Source organism: Ictidomys tridecemlineatus, chromosome 4 (genome assembly GCF_052094955.1).
Source record: "Ictidomys tridecemlineatus isolate mIctTri1 chromosome 4, mIctTri1.hap1, whole genome shotgun sequence".
Classification (NCBI taxonomy): Eukaryota; Metazoa; Chordata; class Mammalia; order Rodentia; family Sciuridae; genus Ictidomys; species Ictidomys tridecemlineatus.
In genome coordinates this window covers 93591125-93608311 of record NC_135480.1, presented here as the reverse complement: position 1 = coordinate 93608311, position 17187 = coordinate 93591125, and the positions used below count along the sequence as shown (strand labels likewise).

General features: G+C 35.6%; 1 long non-coding RNA gene across 1 annotated transcript in view; it reads left to right on the top strand.

Moving 5' to 3' along the window:
• LOC144377177 (uncharacterized) overlaps window positions 1-16531 on the top strand; it is a 151866-nt gene extending 135335 nt beyond the window's left edge. Inside the window, exon 4 of the long non-coding RNA XR_013437873.1 lies at window positions 13571-16531. This is a non-coding gene — a long non-coding RNA (uncharacterized LOC144377177). The remainder of the gene's footprint in view (window positions 1-13570) is intronic.
• The last annotated feature ends 656 nt before the right edge of the window (window positions 16532-17187 follow it).

Here is a 17187-nt window from a genome sequence, read left to right as displayed (position 1 = left end):
GCTACCTTTACAAAGTCATAGACACTTTCATATCCTCCCTCATGTGATCAGTCTTCTTGCTCCTATGACCTAAGATGAGACCTCCCCATTTCTAACCTGGAATTTTGGTAATCTCACCTTTAGTTCCACCTCTTCAAACCATGCTATAGTTTTTCATGGTCTCATGCCTCTGCACATGTTCTCACTAACTGAGATAAGCATCACTAAACCAACTATCATTTATTGAACTTATACTGGGTTTTTTGTAATTGTTTTTCATAAATTGTCTGCAATTCTGATAATAATTCTGCAAGTTACCTGAAATGTCCCAGGCAATTAAGCAGGTTACATTGTATTTGGTTCTAGAGCTTGCCTTTTCCAAAGCCTTACTCCTTGCACTGTTCCAGCCTGCTCTCTACGTTCTCACCCATCTGTCCACTCTGCCTATTTCTGGTTGTGCAATATCAAGCTCTATACACATGCAGTATTAAAGCTAGGAATCAGTTTTTTCAAGACACCCTTTTTGAATGTATACTTATCATGGCACCATCTATCTTAGGTGCCTCTTCAGACATTCATTATATGACCTGTCACCTACCAAGATTGCAAATACCATGAGGATGGAGACTGTCCATAGATATCATTTTCCTCTCTGTATTCATCCCTGCTGCCTTCTGAATGGAAAAAAAAAAACTTTGAGGGTAAATATTGGCTCTTTTGTCCTTGTAGTCTTACTACTTAAAGTAGTTCACGACACATAAAATGTGTCAGGTGAAGGTTTTATGAATTAATGAGTGACTGATATGAATAAAACTCTATAATATTATAGTCATGAATTATCAAAATTTCCACTTAAGAAGAATGTAAAACTTGGGGTTGGATGGACCTGCTCAAGGATTCCAAAAACTTAGTAACCAAGTCAGGACCTAGGTATTTGTTTCCTAATCACGTAAGAAAAAGCAGCATCACAAGTTTTATGATTTTTACTTGCTTCTACTTCATTTGCCTTCAGAGGTTTTTCTCCTCTTCCTTTTCTATCAATTTACTCTCTCTGAAAGGAGTCCCAGTTACTTTTTTGCCTCATTTACCCCTTAGTGTATACACATATTCATCAATTTGCCTTTCCTTTCATCCCTGATCTCATCCAACGTCCTACCCCTCTTCTCACCTCCATCCTCTTGGTCCCATTACAATAAAGCAAGACTCTAAGTTCAGCTTTTCAGTTTTCCCAATGGAATGTCATCTTTGCCTTTTTTAAGTTCTTTGAGTCTTGCCTCTAGATTATAGAGGATGTGGACTTCTATTCAATCAACAGCAACTCTTCATGAATTGCTTTAGTCTCAAGAATTGATTGACATTAAGCTCCTTTGAAAAGCCTGGAGGAGGCAGCCAATAACTGACAATGTCCAGGAGATTGATTGATTATAAGCTCTTCATTGTTTTCTGGAATTTATTCTTGTTCATTAGATCACAGTCAAGTTACTCAGCCTAAGACTCAATTCTGCCTTCAGTTAAGGAGGATAATTATAATAATATATACCTCATATGGTTAAGATACTTGAATACCTGGGATAGAAATACTGATATGGACCAATGTTCTCTATGTTCTAGGCTTTAACAGAAGGCTGAATGCTGTATTTGAAAAATCTGAGGTTTTACAAAACAGAGACTCCTATTAAGGACATTATTATTTAAAATTCCTTTCTTTCAAGAATGACAGGGGTAAAAATTCTTTCAGCTTTCAAGACAGAAGCACTTGTCTTTCCCATGAAATTCCATGTTTCCTTTTCTAGCAATTAAGAGTAAGACCTTGTTACTTCCATCTCTGTTTTAAAAGCTAAGAAGGATAGAGCTGAATTACATGTTCAGACAGACATTTCCAGATACCATCTTTCTCCCTTATTATGTGTCTTTAATTTTTTCATTTTAAAAAATTATACTAATCTAATTATAAGCTGTCTCAAGTACCTTTTTAAAGTTCTAGAGAATAAAAAAAATAAACATAAAACCATCTTGACAGTCCTTCACCACACATCAGTGTTTACACTAACCATGATAGGCCCTGTGTTCAGAGAAAAGAGAATACACCAGGCAGAATTCTAAAACTCTAATATTTCCATCTGTTCCCTGCTATATATGTCTATATAAGCTTTTCCCCTTGAATTCACTTCCATGATTAGGTTAGTAATAGAGTTACTTAAAAGTGGGGTTCTCCTGGGTGGTCTGTCCTCATTTGGGGAGGCTTTCAAAATAAACTAAAGTGTCCTGGTAGCCCCAGGGAAGAAATTAAACAGCCATGTGGTAAATTGCTGCTGAGGCAGCCACGTAGCTAGGACATGAGGGTGGCCTCTAGATTTGGAAGCAAACTCAGGAAATGGGGCCTCAGTCCTCAAACTACAAGGAACCAAATTATGCCCCAAACTGACCACTGTGAGTTTCAGATAAGAAAGCAAACTTCCTGACACCTTGATTTCAGCCATGAGCAGAGAACCCAATTATGCTACATCTGGACTTCTAACCTATAGGTAGTGAAAGATCATAATCCAGTGGAATTTTAAAGTGACTAACTTTGAGGTAATTAATTATGTAGCAAAAGAAAACCAACTCTGGTTTCCAGTCAATAAAAAAGTAAAACTTTAAACAATTTTCATAATATAGACAATTGAGGATTTACATCAATTCATTGTTGAGTCTGCCCAGTTTTATTTTGCATGGGATGTTAATAGGTAATATAGAGGCAGAGGAAGAGGGACAGAGGGAGGGAGAGGGGGAGAGTGAGAGAGAGCACGCCAATCAAGGTGCTGTGTCACATTTCCCAACTCATTTTTGAAGGTCACACAGCTTTGCTTCCACTGTTTCTGTCCTCATGTCATTATTTTGGTTTATACCCAAAGGGGAAAGATTTTAACTTTTTAGATTTTAATTTTTTAGATTTTAACTTTTGGATGAGAGCTGTGTCAAATTATTTGCAGGCATGATTTAAAAACCACATCTCCTATTATCGCAGGTAATCATATTCTTATAAACTTTCCATGGTCCGTAGAGCTTCAGAAATAGCCATAATTGTTTTTTAAAATAAAAACATAGTTTACAAATAGTAGAATGCAGGAATCATAAGTGTGCAGCTTAAAAATTTTTATATATGCATAAATTACATAGGTAGATTATATATATAATATATATATTATACATATAATATATATTTTTGGCAGATCAGTCTATGGAACATCTCCAGTATTCCAGGTGGCTCTGTCATTTTATTTCAGTTAGAATGCCCGGTAATATGTAATATTATTTAAATCTCCATAATCATAAACCAGTTTTACATGTTTTTAATCCCCATAAAAATGTAATTATATTGTACATACTCTCTTTTATCTGGCTGCTTTCACTCAGCATAATGTTTCTGAGATTTTTTTCATGTTAAAATATGTGCCATTAGTGGATAATTTTTACTGTTGTGTTATTGCATATAATACCATTGTGCAATTACCCTATTTTATCTATCTTAATATGGAGGCTGTTTGGGTAGTTATAGAAAAGTTGTTTACTCAGCTTTAGTAGATACTAACAGACCATTTTCCAAGGTGATTGTTTCAATTTCTAATTCTACCAGGCACAATATTTAATATGAGCTCTGCTGACGGGTTGTGTAGTGGTACCTCCTGGGGTCTCAGTTTGCATTTTCCTGATAATTTAGGTATCTTCCTTATGAACTGTGTGTTCATAATTTTGTCCATTTTAAATTGGGTAGTATAACTTTTACAGTTCATAATGTATTCTGGATGTGAGTCCTTTTGGGATATAAGTATCACAAATAGCTTCGTTCTGTAGTTCGCATTTCATTCTCAGAGTGATTTTTTTTTTGAGAAATAAAATCTGGAATTTTAATCAAGTACAATTTTCAGTGTTTTACTTTATGGTTGGTCCTTTTGGTATTCCATTAAGGACTCTTTACTTATCCTTAACTTATTAAAATATTCTCCTAAATTTTCTTTAATAAATTCATTTTATCATTATATATATATGTATACATATACGTATATGTATATGTATATATGTATACCATATAGGCATATATATACTTATATGCCATATTATGTTAATTTTTTATTATGGTGTGATGGATAAGGATGTCAATTTGAATGTTTAATTGACACAGCATTGTGTTTATCATGAAGAACTTTCTGCCATTGAATGGTAGTGGAGACTTGACATTAAATCAGGTTATTATTCTTTGTGGGTTAATTTCTGGAATCCTAATCTGTTCTATTTACATATTCATCTATCCTTCTGGTAGTATCACACTGAGTAACTGTAGCTTGATAATACATTTAAAATCAAGGGATATAACCTCTCCACTTTTTTTATTCTTTGAGTTTTGCTTTGATTATTCCAGGTTCTTTGCATTTCTATAATATTTTAGAATCCATTTGTCAATTAAAATGCACTGAAATTTGTGCAGGGTTTCCAACTCAACTATTGAAACTTCTGACTATTGAGACTTGTAATCCAGGGTATGGAATTTCTTTCCCTACATTATGCTTTTGTTTCTTTTCTTTCAGTAATATTTTTAGTGCAGAGAACTTGCATATTTGTGTTTATGTTTGCTTTCAGTTATTTGATACTTTTGATCCAATTAAGTATGGTGAAAATTTCATACTTTGAGTTTCAATTATTTGTTTCTGTTATATAAAAATACAAAGAATTTCTACATACAGACCTCCAATGAATTCAGAAATTTTGTCAAATTAAGGTATTCTTATAATTAGTTGAAGATTGTGTCAGATTTTCTACATACATAAGTATGTCATGAGTTATAAATGATGTTTGCCTCTAATATTTGGTTTTTATCTTTGTTCTTGGCCATAATACATTGACTAGTATCCTCTATATAATATAGAATAGGACTGGTGATAATAGGCAATCTCTTCCTGCTGCAGTCAGGCTGCAGCAAAATAACCGGGGGGTGACGAGCAACTTGTGTAGATTGATACAGCAGGAATGGAAGCCATTTATTGTAGGACAGGAGGGGTATTTACACATTCCACACAGCTTATCTAATTAACATAAACTAGATACAGCAGTCAACCAATAAGGAATCTCCACACTTAATGGTTCACTGGCGCCACCTCACAAACCACTCTCTCTGGCAAAATGCCAGGCGCCATCTTGACTTGTTTACAGACCTTAACATTTTCCTATTCCAAAATTTAATATAAATTATTTAATAATCCCCAATTGAAGACAAAGTTAAATATAAGATTTTTCAGGGGTATATCCACTTATTGTGTTGAGAAAGTTTCTCTTGGCTTGCTGAATGTTTTTCATCATAAATGAGTGTTAAATTGTATCACATTTTTTGGCATCTATGGTGGTCCCATAATTTATTCCATTCTTCTGCAAATGTGATGATTTAATCAATATTGGATGTTTTGGTTTTTTTGTGGGAATTTTTAAAATTTTGAAATAATAATAGATTTATAAGAAATTATAAAGACAAAAATTTCAGAGATGTTCTATGCATTCTTTACCCAGGCTCCACAAGTAGTAAGACCTTGAATAAGTATAGTACATCTTCTAAAGCAGGGGACCAACACTGGTACAAACCACTTTACTTACTCATATTCCCCAGTTTTACAAAACATTGTTGTGTATAGAAAATTTTGTGGGTTTTATCACATGCAGCTTTTTGTACTACCTCCACAATTGAGATAAATGCCCTGTTACATGTAGGAGTTTCCACTTGGACTGATGAAGACAGCAAATATGCCTGGCTCTGTATGATCTATAGAGATCGTGTGTTTTGATCATTTTTGGTGTTTTGTTCCCTAGCCTTGGGTAGTCTCTTCTCACACATGTGCTGATCAGTGCTTAGCTAAAGACTTGAGAGGGGATTCTCTGTAGATCTTTGCAGCACTCCTTCTTTCTCCTCTCTGCAGCTCTTTCCTCTATACTACTCTGTGCTTTGAAGTTCAGCTTTCTTTATTTCCCTATACTCCCAACCCTGATTTTTCAATACAGAGAGCTTTCTGGAATCTTCTCAGTTTCCCCATCCCAGTGCCGCTGCTCAGGAATTCTCTCTAAAAAATAAGCTGATATAAGCAGAGGGCTTACTTCTTTGGTTTCCTGACTCTCAGAGATCACCATCTTTTATTTCTTGATATTAAAGATATTAATAACTATGTTTTCATATATTTTGCTCAGTTCTTTTCATTGTTTCATGTGTTAATGCAAATTAGGTCCCTGTTTCTTCATCTTAGTCGATGGTGGAAATCTTGTCAAATAATTTTGTTAGAAAATATTTACAAACATTGCCTTCTTGAATCCAATCTCATTATGGGTAAATGATGCCTTCTCTCACTATAATAGTTCTACTTAGATATTAAGATTATAGAAGGTGCCTTCCAAGTCATTTAATGTCTCTTAGTCTGATTTAGTCCCAAGCAACACAGTGTATGTATTCTTCAATGAGGGAATCTCTTTAGGAAATCTGCTTCTTAAGTATTCACAGGAGCCTATTTGACAGCTTCTGGGTTGTGGAACACATGGAGCATGCGCTGAGAAGGTGGTGTACCCTCAGAGGACTTGGAAGCACTGTACTTATACCTCTATACCTTGCCCATTCATCTCTTTTATAGGACTATTCCCAAGTTGTATCTTCATAAATATAAGCAATATATTTCTGTCAGTTCTAGGAGCCATGCTTAGAAATATAGAACTTGGGGAGGGGATCACAAGAACCCTCCAATTTATAGCCAGTCAATTGGAAGTACAAAAGGCCTGGGCTTGCAAACGCATCTGAAATGGAGGTGGTCTTGTGGGACTGAGTCCTTAACTTATTGGACTTGATGCTACCTCTGGTAGATATCTGTGTGCCCAAACTGATTTGAATTGTAAGATGCCAAATTGATGTCAAAAAAATTGCTTATTGAAGAACCATCTAACCAACATTTTGTCTCCAAAGTGTTCTATGGTGAGTGTTGAGTAGAGAAGGGAAAACAAAGTTTCCCCCATCTAACAGTTAATCTTTAAATTAGGTTACTGTGATGCAGGATATATGATGCAGTTTTCTGCAGAAACAATGCAATGAATTTGAGTCTTTATTACTGACTTTGTTTTATGTCCATAGGCAGGTATATTTTAGGTTAAATAGAGTTTCTAGATGAAATTGTATTCAAGTTCTGAATTAGCATGCAAAGCAAGAATCTTCCGTTCTTTGTTTTTGTAGGTTTCTGTCAGTAGTTTTAGCTTTTCCTTCCTAGCAAATTATTAACTTTCTCTGTTTCTTCATTAACATTAAAAACTCTCTCTCAAGTGAAAAACAAAGGAATTTTCCTGGGAAGATACAAGAGGTTGGGATATAGACTCAGTAAGTCCTTTTCAGAGAAATTTATCTACATTTCTATTTGGTATTCAATGTTTGCATGTTGCCGGCCAACACTTATTTGTCATGTTCATACCCTTAGGCTTTCTGGCTTGCATTTCTTTTGTGCTTAGTTCTATATCAAGTGTTAGAGGGAATAGACACGAACAAAACCATAAAATGCTATCAATAATTATACTTTTAGGAATTTATTCTGAGTAGATTATTAGAAAATAAAGAAGAGACATTAACATAAAGTAATTTGTCTTAGCAAATTTATAAAAACAAAAAATTGAAAACAACTTAAATGCCTATTGGTGGGAAATGAACTAAATATATCTTTGCATATCCAGCTGGGTGCTTTGGCACACACCTATAATCTCAGCATCTCAGTAGGCTGAGGCAGGAGGATCCCATGTCTGAGGCCAGCCTCAGCAACTTAGAAGATCCTCAGCAACTTGGTAAGACCCTATCTCAAAATAAAATTTCAAAAAAGGACTGAAAGATGCAGTTCAGTGGTAAAGAGAGGGCTCTTGGGTTCAGTCTCCAGTACCTCCCCAAACCTTTGCAAATTTATATAATTAACTGCAAGCTTTATAGTCAGAAATGATGCATTTACAAATATGAAAATATATCCAATATCCATTAAAATTATTAATGCAAAGAAGGTTAAAAAGATTTTAAAATTTGGACCGATTTATTTAAGAATATTACATAGTGTATGTGTGTTTGCATGTGTGTGCACACACAAACACCCAGGTATTGTGTAAAGAATAAACTGCAAGTTTATTCACCAAAACATTAGTATGGCTACTTCTCTAGTTGATGTAACTTTGTAAGAGTATAATTCCTTCTTTATACTTTATTTTACTTATAAATTTTACTAAAAATTGTATAATAAGACTATTTTCATTTTTGAAAGTCAATTAAAAGAATTCATGCCCTATAAGAATTCAGTTTAGAGAGTCAAAAACAACACAAGACAATACAGTATATAAATAAATAACAAAATATATACTTACCAGACATAGGGGGATTATGAATTGAAAAAAGAGAAATATATATGTGAGTTTTGCAGAAGTAATAAGACTTAACCTGGGCTTTGGGAAGAAGAGTAAACACTTGGGTTGGAAGAGAGAAGCGAGCAGGCGGAGTGGGTAGTGTGAGAGGGAAAGGAAGGTCTGACTGGTGGGTGGGCACCATGTAGTGGTGTATAGAGACTGAGCAGAGATTTCAGAGCTGAAGGATTTTCTAAAACCTGTGACAGCAGCAGCTGCATCTGATAGTTCATCCTGTTTGGGATTATTTTACAGCAGGACTTCAACAATATTGTTGGGCTTTTCTTGTTGGAGCATCTGCAAGTCCCCCATGTTTCTCTCTGGCACTCTCTTTGGTCATGTGGCTGGGGGATTCTGTGCCTCCTATGACCTTTCCTCTGCCTCTTGCTCTCTGCCTTACTTGCTTTATCATAGACTGCAGCCTCTAAGAGTCTATCTTTGGAGTCAGACCTGATTTGAACCCATATTACCACTTACTATCTCTATATATATTGCACAAATCACACTAATTTCTCAAACCTTCATTTCCTCATCTATAAAATAGAAGTAATGACAGCTAACACAGCCTGGGAGACAAGAGAGAAATAGCATGTTATGTTTCTTTGTCTTCTCCACTTCCTCCTGTCCTTCTTTCCTTTCACCATAGTTTGTAATCTTTAGCCATTCATCTAGGAAATACCACAGATTTTCTAAAATCTGAATGTATTAGACCATCATCTATGAAGTTGGGCACTGTAGTAACTGAAAGCCAAGAGCCGCACATCCTCCTTTCCAAGCATATTTGGAAACACATTTCTTTAAGGAAGAACAGTGTCTTTGAATGTATGAATGTTAGGCCTTTTCGTGTGTCAGTGAGAGAAAGGTCTATAAGAATATCAAGTACATAAAGCACACATTCTCTCCCATTTCTGTGTTACACATATTAGAGACCCAGCTTGATGGGAATATCAACCATCTGAAATGTTTTCATGGAAACCATGGAAACTAAGGCCCAAAGAGGATAGTGAGTTATATACAATGATAACAAACATGTGAAAAGCTACAACTTATTTATTCTCTAGTATATACTGAGTATTTTACATACATGTATCATTGAATCCACAATCTACATTTTATGGAAAAGCTGAGACTCATAGTCTAAATAACATATGTAAACTTACGTGATGAAGCCAGGCTTCACACCATATCTCTTTTATTCTAATTGCATTGCCTCTATATTCATTTTATAAGAAGGTCTTATTATACAATCGTACTTTTGATATATCATTTTATATTTTTATAAAAAAGATGGAAAAATGAAAGCTGCATTTTAGTTGATAGCATTACCAGTTAACATTTAATTTCTCCAGTGTTTTAGGGATTATTCTAAGAGTTACCATGTATTTGCTCATTTAATCCTTCCAACAACCTACTGAGACAGATGCTATTATTATCATTATTGTGTATGTAAGGAAACAAAGTTCAGTTTAGCATTTTAGTCAAATCACAGAGTTAGTAATATCAGAGTTAGGTTTGGAGTACTAGTCTCAAATCTTTAGCTAGTGCTTTGTGTCATCTCCATGTCATAGGCTACTCTTGTATTTATCAATAGTGATGAGATGTTAGCCAAATGCTAGGAACTGATGATTGATAAATTATTCTCTAGGTCTCTGGATATGCTATCCTATTCCTACAATATTCCGAACTGAGTCTACTGAGGCTTCTTGGGGATTCAGAGCTTTTATAATTTTTCATTTGAAAATAAATGAGAGGGAACTGGTTTTCAAACTTAGCTGCATTTCAGAATCAACACAAGGCCCTAAATCCAGAGATTCTTGATTAATTAGTCAAAGCTGTACCTGGGCATCAGGATATGAAATAGCTTCTAAAGTGACTCTAGTGAGCTGCAAAGTTCCAGAACTGTTGACCTAGATCTGCAATTCTCAAACATGGCCCACAAAATTCAATAATTTCCTTCCAAGGGCCCTATGAAGTCAAAAACATTTTCATTGTCATATAGAAGCATTAGGTTTCATATGCAAGATGATGCACAATCAATGGTGGATAAAAGCACTGGTGCTTTAGTATAAATCAAGGCAGTACCAAAAAACTTTATAGAAACATTACATTTTCATTGCCATAAACAGTAAAAAATATTCAAAATATTAATTTCACTGGAGAATAATCCTTCTATGAAACAGTAAGAAATATTAATTTTTATTTAAACTTAAACCACGAGTATATATCATTTTAATATTCTGGTGATAAAATGGGAAATATGCATAAGCACTCTGCTGCACATTGGAATACAATGCCTCTCTTAGGAAAATGCACTTATGCAATTGTTTAAATTGCAGACTAAATGACACAGGTAGGGGTGTGTGTGTGTGTGTGTGTGTGTGTGTGTGTGAGAGAGAGAGAGAGAGAGAGAGAGAGAGAGAGAGAGAGAGAGAGAGAGAGAGAGAGAGATTCCACTAATTTTCTGACGCTGGCCTTGAACTTGAGATCTTCCTGCCTCTGCCTTTGGAGTAGCTGTGATTATAGGCACACACCAATATGACTAGCTGTAATGGCATATTATACTTGAAAGTTTGTTTTCCAGGCAAATTATAGTTACTTATATTTGTGTATCTGGTGGATATTTTTTTAAAAAATGAACAAAGTAATCCTTTGCCTTCAGATAAATAACTGACAATTTTTGCTTTGTCACCAATGATAAATTTTCAGCTTCTAAGAGAAAATTAAAACTTGCATATGCTACTGTGATCTTGGTTTCTTCTTTATACTCCAAGATATTTCTGAAACAGTGAATAGAAATATTTTAAAAAGTGATTTTTTTTTTGATTTAGATAATGACATGTTGTCAGCATTTGGAAGGTGTGCATAGCTTAATGAATCATCATTTTCCAAATATTCAATACATGATGTTAGAAAGTCATGAGTAGATAAAAGAGCCATTCAGAGTTCAAGACATACTAATAGATTTTTAATATAACCAAGGATGATAAGTTCAAAGATTATGTTTTCAGATTCTGCACTTGACCTATAAGAAACTGGCACTTGTTGAGTTTTGGTGTAGTATCAAAGAACTCTGTCCACAGTTCTCTGAAAAGAAGAGTAAAATGCTCTTCAATTTCCAAAGTATATATTTTTGAGAGAGATGTTTTCTTCATATCCATCAACCAAAACAGAATGTCCTAAGAAGGTTGAGAGCAGAGAGAGATGTGACAATCCAGATTTTTTAAACATCCGGCATTGAAGAGATTTGTGAAATGTACGACATGCCATTTTCCTCAGAAATTTTTTCTGAGGGATATTAAAATTATTTTTCATAAAAATATTGATATGGAATGGATTTAGTTATGATGTTATATGAATAAATAAATGTGTTTAAATGATCAATTTTGTTTTAGATTCTCACATAGTAAATACCACTAGATGTAACCCACACATGTTTTCTTCAGGGGTTCTTTGAGCATTCTACACTGGGCCCATGGGTCCTCTCTAAAAGGGAAGATGAGGGAAGTTTAAAAACAGCTTCAGGCTATATCTAGAAACACTCTTTCCTTTCTCCTGAGAGAGCCTTGCTCAACAAGGTGCTTTTGCCTGACTCTGACTTGTTGGCATTTCCCATTCTGAAGTGAATTGTTACTCTTTGAAAGTTGGATTCTTTTGGTTCCTTCTCCAGTATATTAAATATATCATTATACATCCAAGGCTTTATTTCAGCAGAACTTGAGCTGTTTTAACAGTGGAGTTTTTGTGTCCCAGATGGATAGAGAATGGGGATACATGTTAATGAAGTATCTCTAGCAGCACTCATCTCAGCTGTGACCTGCATGGGTACCTATGTGCACACCTGTAACTTTATTGAGAACCTTTACATCGAGAGTATTACTAAACAAAGTTGTTGACCAAAACTTGCTTCAAGTGCAACTCTGCATTTGAAATGAAATCAAAACCTAGTTTTCCAATGGATCTTTGCTTATTCCAATAAATACCTGATATGAAAACTTACTCTACTGCCACGGGCTCCTTTATCTCCAATCTACTGTGCTGCACACTGCATTCTGGGTTGGGGACTCTAGGGAGAATCATAGCTTCTATCTTTGGAAACTCCTGCTGGTTAAGATCCTTGAAAGGATGGCACACTTTTTGCTTTGTTTCCTTTCTCCCCTAGCCTCTTGAGTGAGTCACTGGAAAAGACAGCCCTGGAATCTGTGAAGGGACACCATCGCACTCAGCTGAGCTCCATCTTTTTATTGTTTATTCCACTCACTCCCTTCCTAATGCTCCTCTATTTGTTGCTTTATGCTAAAAACATAAATACTTTCTGAAGAAAGATACCATGTGTTGGCTTACAAATAAATAAATAACTATGTCGTCCCATGGCAGAAGCTTCTGGGTTAATAAAGTGTCCATGCCTCTTAGCTTCAGGGTCAACTATAATATTCTGTGACATGAACTGCACCATATAGTTCAATTTCTTCCCATCTTGGGAGATTCAGTGTTCACCAACTCTTCTGTATTCCCAAACTCCCTGAGTCCTAATTCGAAGCAGTTTCTGGGAGATAACAGGCATCTTATAAATAAACTAAAGCTCTTTACGTCTAAAAAAACACAGTTATAAAACTATAGTAGGAAAGGGCTACTTTGTAGGTTTATTGTTAGGATCAAATAAAATGATATATGTGAAGCTCTAAGCAAGGTGAAAATAACATGTCATTAGTCTAGTAGTTTTTATTCTTTCCTTCATCTCCTCATACACCCAACATCAGCAGATCTTTCTATTCCTCCATGCTAACTTTTACCAACTAATTCCCAAAAAGATTAGTTGGCAAAAATAGTCACTTGTGGATTAGTGGATTATGCATTCCAAGCAGACCAAAAATGGGATAGTTCTTTGAGAAGGAGGAATGTGAGTATTCATGTTACAGTGTCCATGGCAGGGGGGGAGGGAGGGTGCCTGGGGAAGACAATTTTGAGCAGGAAGCCTGTAGCTGCACCTCTGGGTCCGAACGGAAGACACCATCTCTACTTAATTAGGTGCTGGATGTCTAGAAGAAAAACTCCTCCATGACTAAATCATCCTTTGTAAACTTTTCACTCCAAAGTTTTAATTAGTATTGCTTGTCCTACTTGAATACTTTTCAGATTTACATCTCACTTCGTTATTTTATTATTTCAGATCAGCTATGGTGATTTAAGCAATAAAGGTCTGACATCCTGACTCACTAGTTCACAAGAATGTTGTTTTTGGAGTTGGACTAAATTATGCTGCCTTCAAACAAGATAAAATTTTACCCACCTTTAAACTGCCATCCTTCACCTATGTACTGGCATGTGGAGAAGTTCAAAGCTCTTGGTGTACTTGAGCACCAAGAACAAGGCTACCCCAGGTTCCAGTCACTGACTATAGTCACAATTTTGATTCTGGTTCTGATGTCACTCACCTAATTCAGCAGGTGACCAGGAACCCCTCACTTTCCCTCTGAGCATCAGCTTTTCTCACTTGCAAATTGGAAGAGGTAAATTAGGCTGGGAATTGAATTCTCAGAACTCTGAATAGAGTATGAGCCTCAGCTTTCCCTGGCAATTTGAGGTGTCGTGTGATGTCTTCCACACCTTCTATCAAAGCTAAGGAGACATTTACCAGCAGGAAGACATCTTTTTTTCCTCACACACAGATCTACTTGCGATCAAAATGTTTGAAGATTATTGTGTTCTTACATGGCAATACACAATCAAACACCAGATGCTCAGCATTCAAAACTATAAAAAGCAGATGAACGATTTGATCTTTCCCGTCTGATAAACTCTGATAACCAAGAGGCTGACAGATACCTTGACAGTGGCTCAGCCTGCACTCCCCTCAGACAGGCTGCCTTGGAACCATTCACAGAGCCATCACCGAGGTTGGCACAGGCTGGCGCAACAGCATTTGAGGCGGAGGATGTCTGAGTGATGGGGACGGGAGTGACAAAATTGTTATTAGCTACAAGACTGCAGCTCTGAAGCACCACCAACAAAAGCCCACAGAACAAGAACAAATAGAAACGATGGCTCCAGAGAGGCTTGGAAGGCACTGCTAAATATTTTCTCCAGTGCTTTCAGTAGAATTATACAGCTGAGATTGGAACTGTTTTACAGAAGGCAAAAAATATGAGCACTTTGCAACAATGCCACTATATGTTTACAGAGAAATGGAATGTCATAAAATCCCTTCCATCTGTATGGAGACAGTATGTATTTCTTCTGTCACAAGACAGCATGGGAAAGAGAATTTTCTATCAGTGTAACAGATTGTAAACAAAACCATATTTCTTGACATTTTCTGCAAATTAATACCTTGTTCTTTGTATGTGAGGATCTACACTGTTTATTACCAACCTCGTTTTTTGAACTCTGTAAAGGAGTTAATACAACTGATGCCTTCTGATGGTATACAATGCTCATGTGAAAAATTACCCAACTCTGTCTTCCTCTCCCAATTTCTTTCAGGTACTCTCATTTTCAGCATGCCCAAAGCTTCTTAAGGATGCTGGAGTCTGTCAATCAACCAGCAAAACAGTGTCCTAGATTTATCCATACCACCATTTTACTGACCTCCTGCTTCTGACCTCCAGGAACTCTTGCATTTGAAAGGAGAATAACGTCTTTGGGAATGATGCCTAGACAATATGAATTAGTCTCACATCATGGAATTTCAAGAATAAGGTGCCTGTTTTTTTCTAGAGAGGTATTTGATAGCAGTAGAGGTCTCTAATCATTTCCCTTGAGTGACTACTTGTTCTGCTTATAATTCAGGCATCTTGTACTATATGCATAGCATTATCTTTCTATTGCTTTTATTATTCCTATGAGCTGGGTTCAAAGATAAATTAGCCTGATATAATAAATTTTAGCTGGAGGTTGACCACAAAGCACACTTTATAGATTCTTGCCCTAATGTCTAGAAATATGACTTTGTGAACTTCCTCTATCAGCTTCCATTTTCCTTCTCATCATCTTTAGAAGATAATTTTGCAGTCTGTTTTAATCACATTAGGTAAGCTTTCAGCACTGTGCAACACATTATCATCAAGGCCTCAGCAGTAATAGCTACAGGATTCTGTGGCCTACAGAGAGATGAGTGAGGAAAAGTCTGACTCAGTTTATTTGAAAATAACTTTTCTGATACATGAAATTGCTATAATTCTACTCACACCAGGAACAGGTGGCAAAAATTAATGACAAGTCACCTATCAGTTCTTATTTTCAATTTGTGTGTGCCTGAACATTTGGAGTCACATAAGTGTTTTGAGCTTAAATCAGCAGTGGGAACATGAGGGTGTCCTGTATTTTCCAAGGGAAAAAGAAAATCTGATTTGAAATAGATTGGCGGCTCAATTTTCTCCTGATGAACTACTTTGTGGGGAGTAAGATAAAGATAGGGAAGTTGAAATTGCCTCAGGGGGATGAGATTTCCCCAAGTTGGTCTCCCCCAGCCCTGTGAAACAGTCAGATTCCTAGTCACTCTGTGCCTCAGTTTCTTTACTGTAAAAGGGGACATTCTCTCAAGATTAACAGAAATGAAGGAGAGCACTGTGCAGATGTGCAGGTCAGCACACTGGATGCCAAAGCCAAATTGTCTGCCATCTTTCCCAGCTTTGCATGCAAGGTCTCTTTATTCTCTTGCAGTTTCTTTTTAGATCTAGCCTCATCTTCAACTTGGCTTAGCATAATTCAGTGTTCTTTGAAAATCTTTCTAAACAATAAACATCAAGAGATGTTCAGAAATGTCTAATAGAAGTTGAATAATGGTAATATGTTATTATTAAAACAATGTTTCCTGGAGTGACTCAGAGTTGACTTGTTTTTTTGTTCTGTACAGAAACATCTATTTGGTTGTACAATGGCACCCCAGAAAGATGTGAAGTAGTGAATAATTTAATAATTGTACAAGAGACATTTTGTAATTCAACATTGCTCATAAAAAATGGAATAACCTTTTAGTTTAAAATAAAGTTTATTATAACTCCACATCACATACAATCACAAGAATGGGAAGCCATATTCCATGTATGCATAATATGTCAAAATACGTTTTATTGTCATGTATAACCAAAAAAGAATGAATAAATTAAAAATAAATAAACTTTATCTTGGAGTCAATTTTTTCCATTTCTTCTTAGACTTTTGAAGGTTAGAAAAAGTGAAATTCTTTTGATCAATGTGTAGAAACTAGAGTTTTATTAAAAACAGTCCGAATTAATTGTGTATACCTGACCAGTTAACTCCATAGAACAAAAGCCAACAGCTCTATCTAGAGTTGATGAGCTCTGAGTTTTATGCATAGCTGTTATGATAAGCTGTGATCCCGCCATGATCCAGTGTTAATGTCAGAGTGACACCTGGTAAAAATTGCTATAATTAGTTTTCTCAACCAATCAAAGGTGTTTTATAAGGAGAGACACTATAAACCAAACCTGCAGATGTCATGTGGCTTTCTAACTCTTATGGTATCATGTAAATATGCTTTTAGAACAACATATATACTATTTAATATGAAGGATTGTAATATTTTTTCTTCCTCTAAAAGCTATTTCGAGTATCAATAAGAATCAGATTTTACTCCAGTAGAACTAGATTTGAATCTTGGCACTATGATTTACTCACTGTATAAACTGGAAGAGAATAGGTTTTGTCAACTATAACTTGAGATAAAATGAGTTTATTCTATTCTTCTTATCTTTTGGGTTTATCATGATGTTCAAAAAAGATAGCCCAGGATATTCTCTGTAAATTGTAAAAGACTTTGTGAAT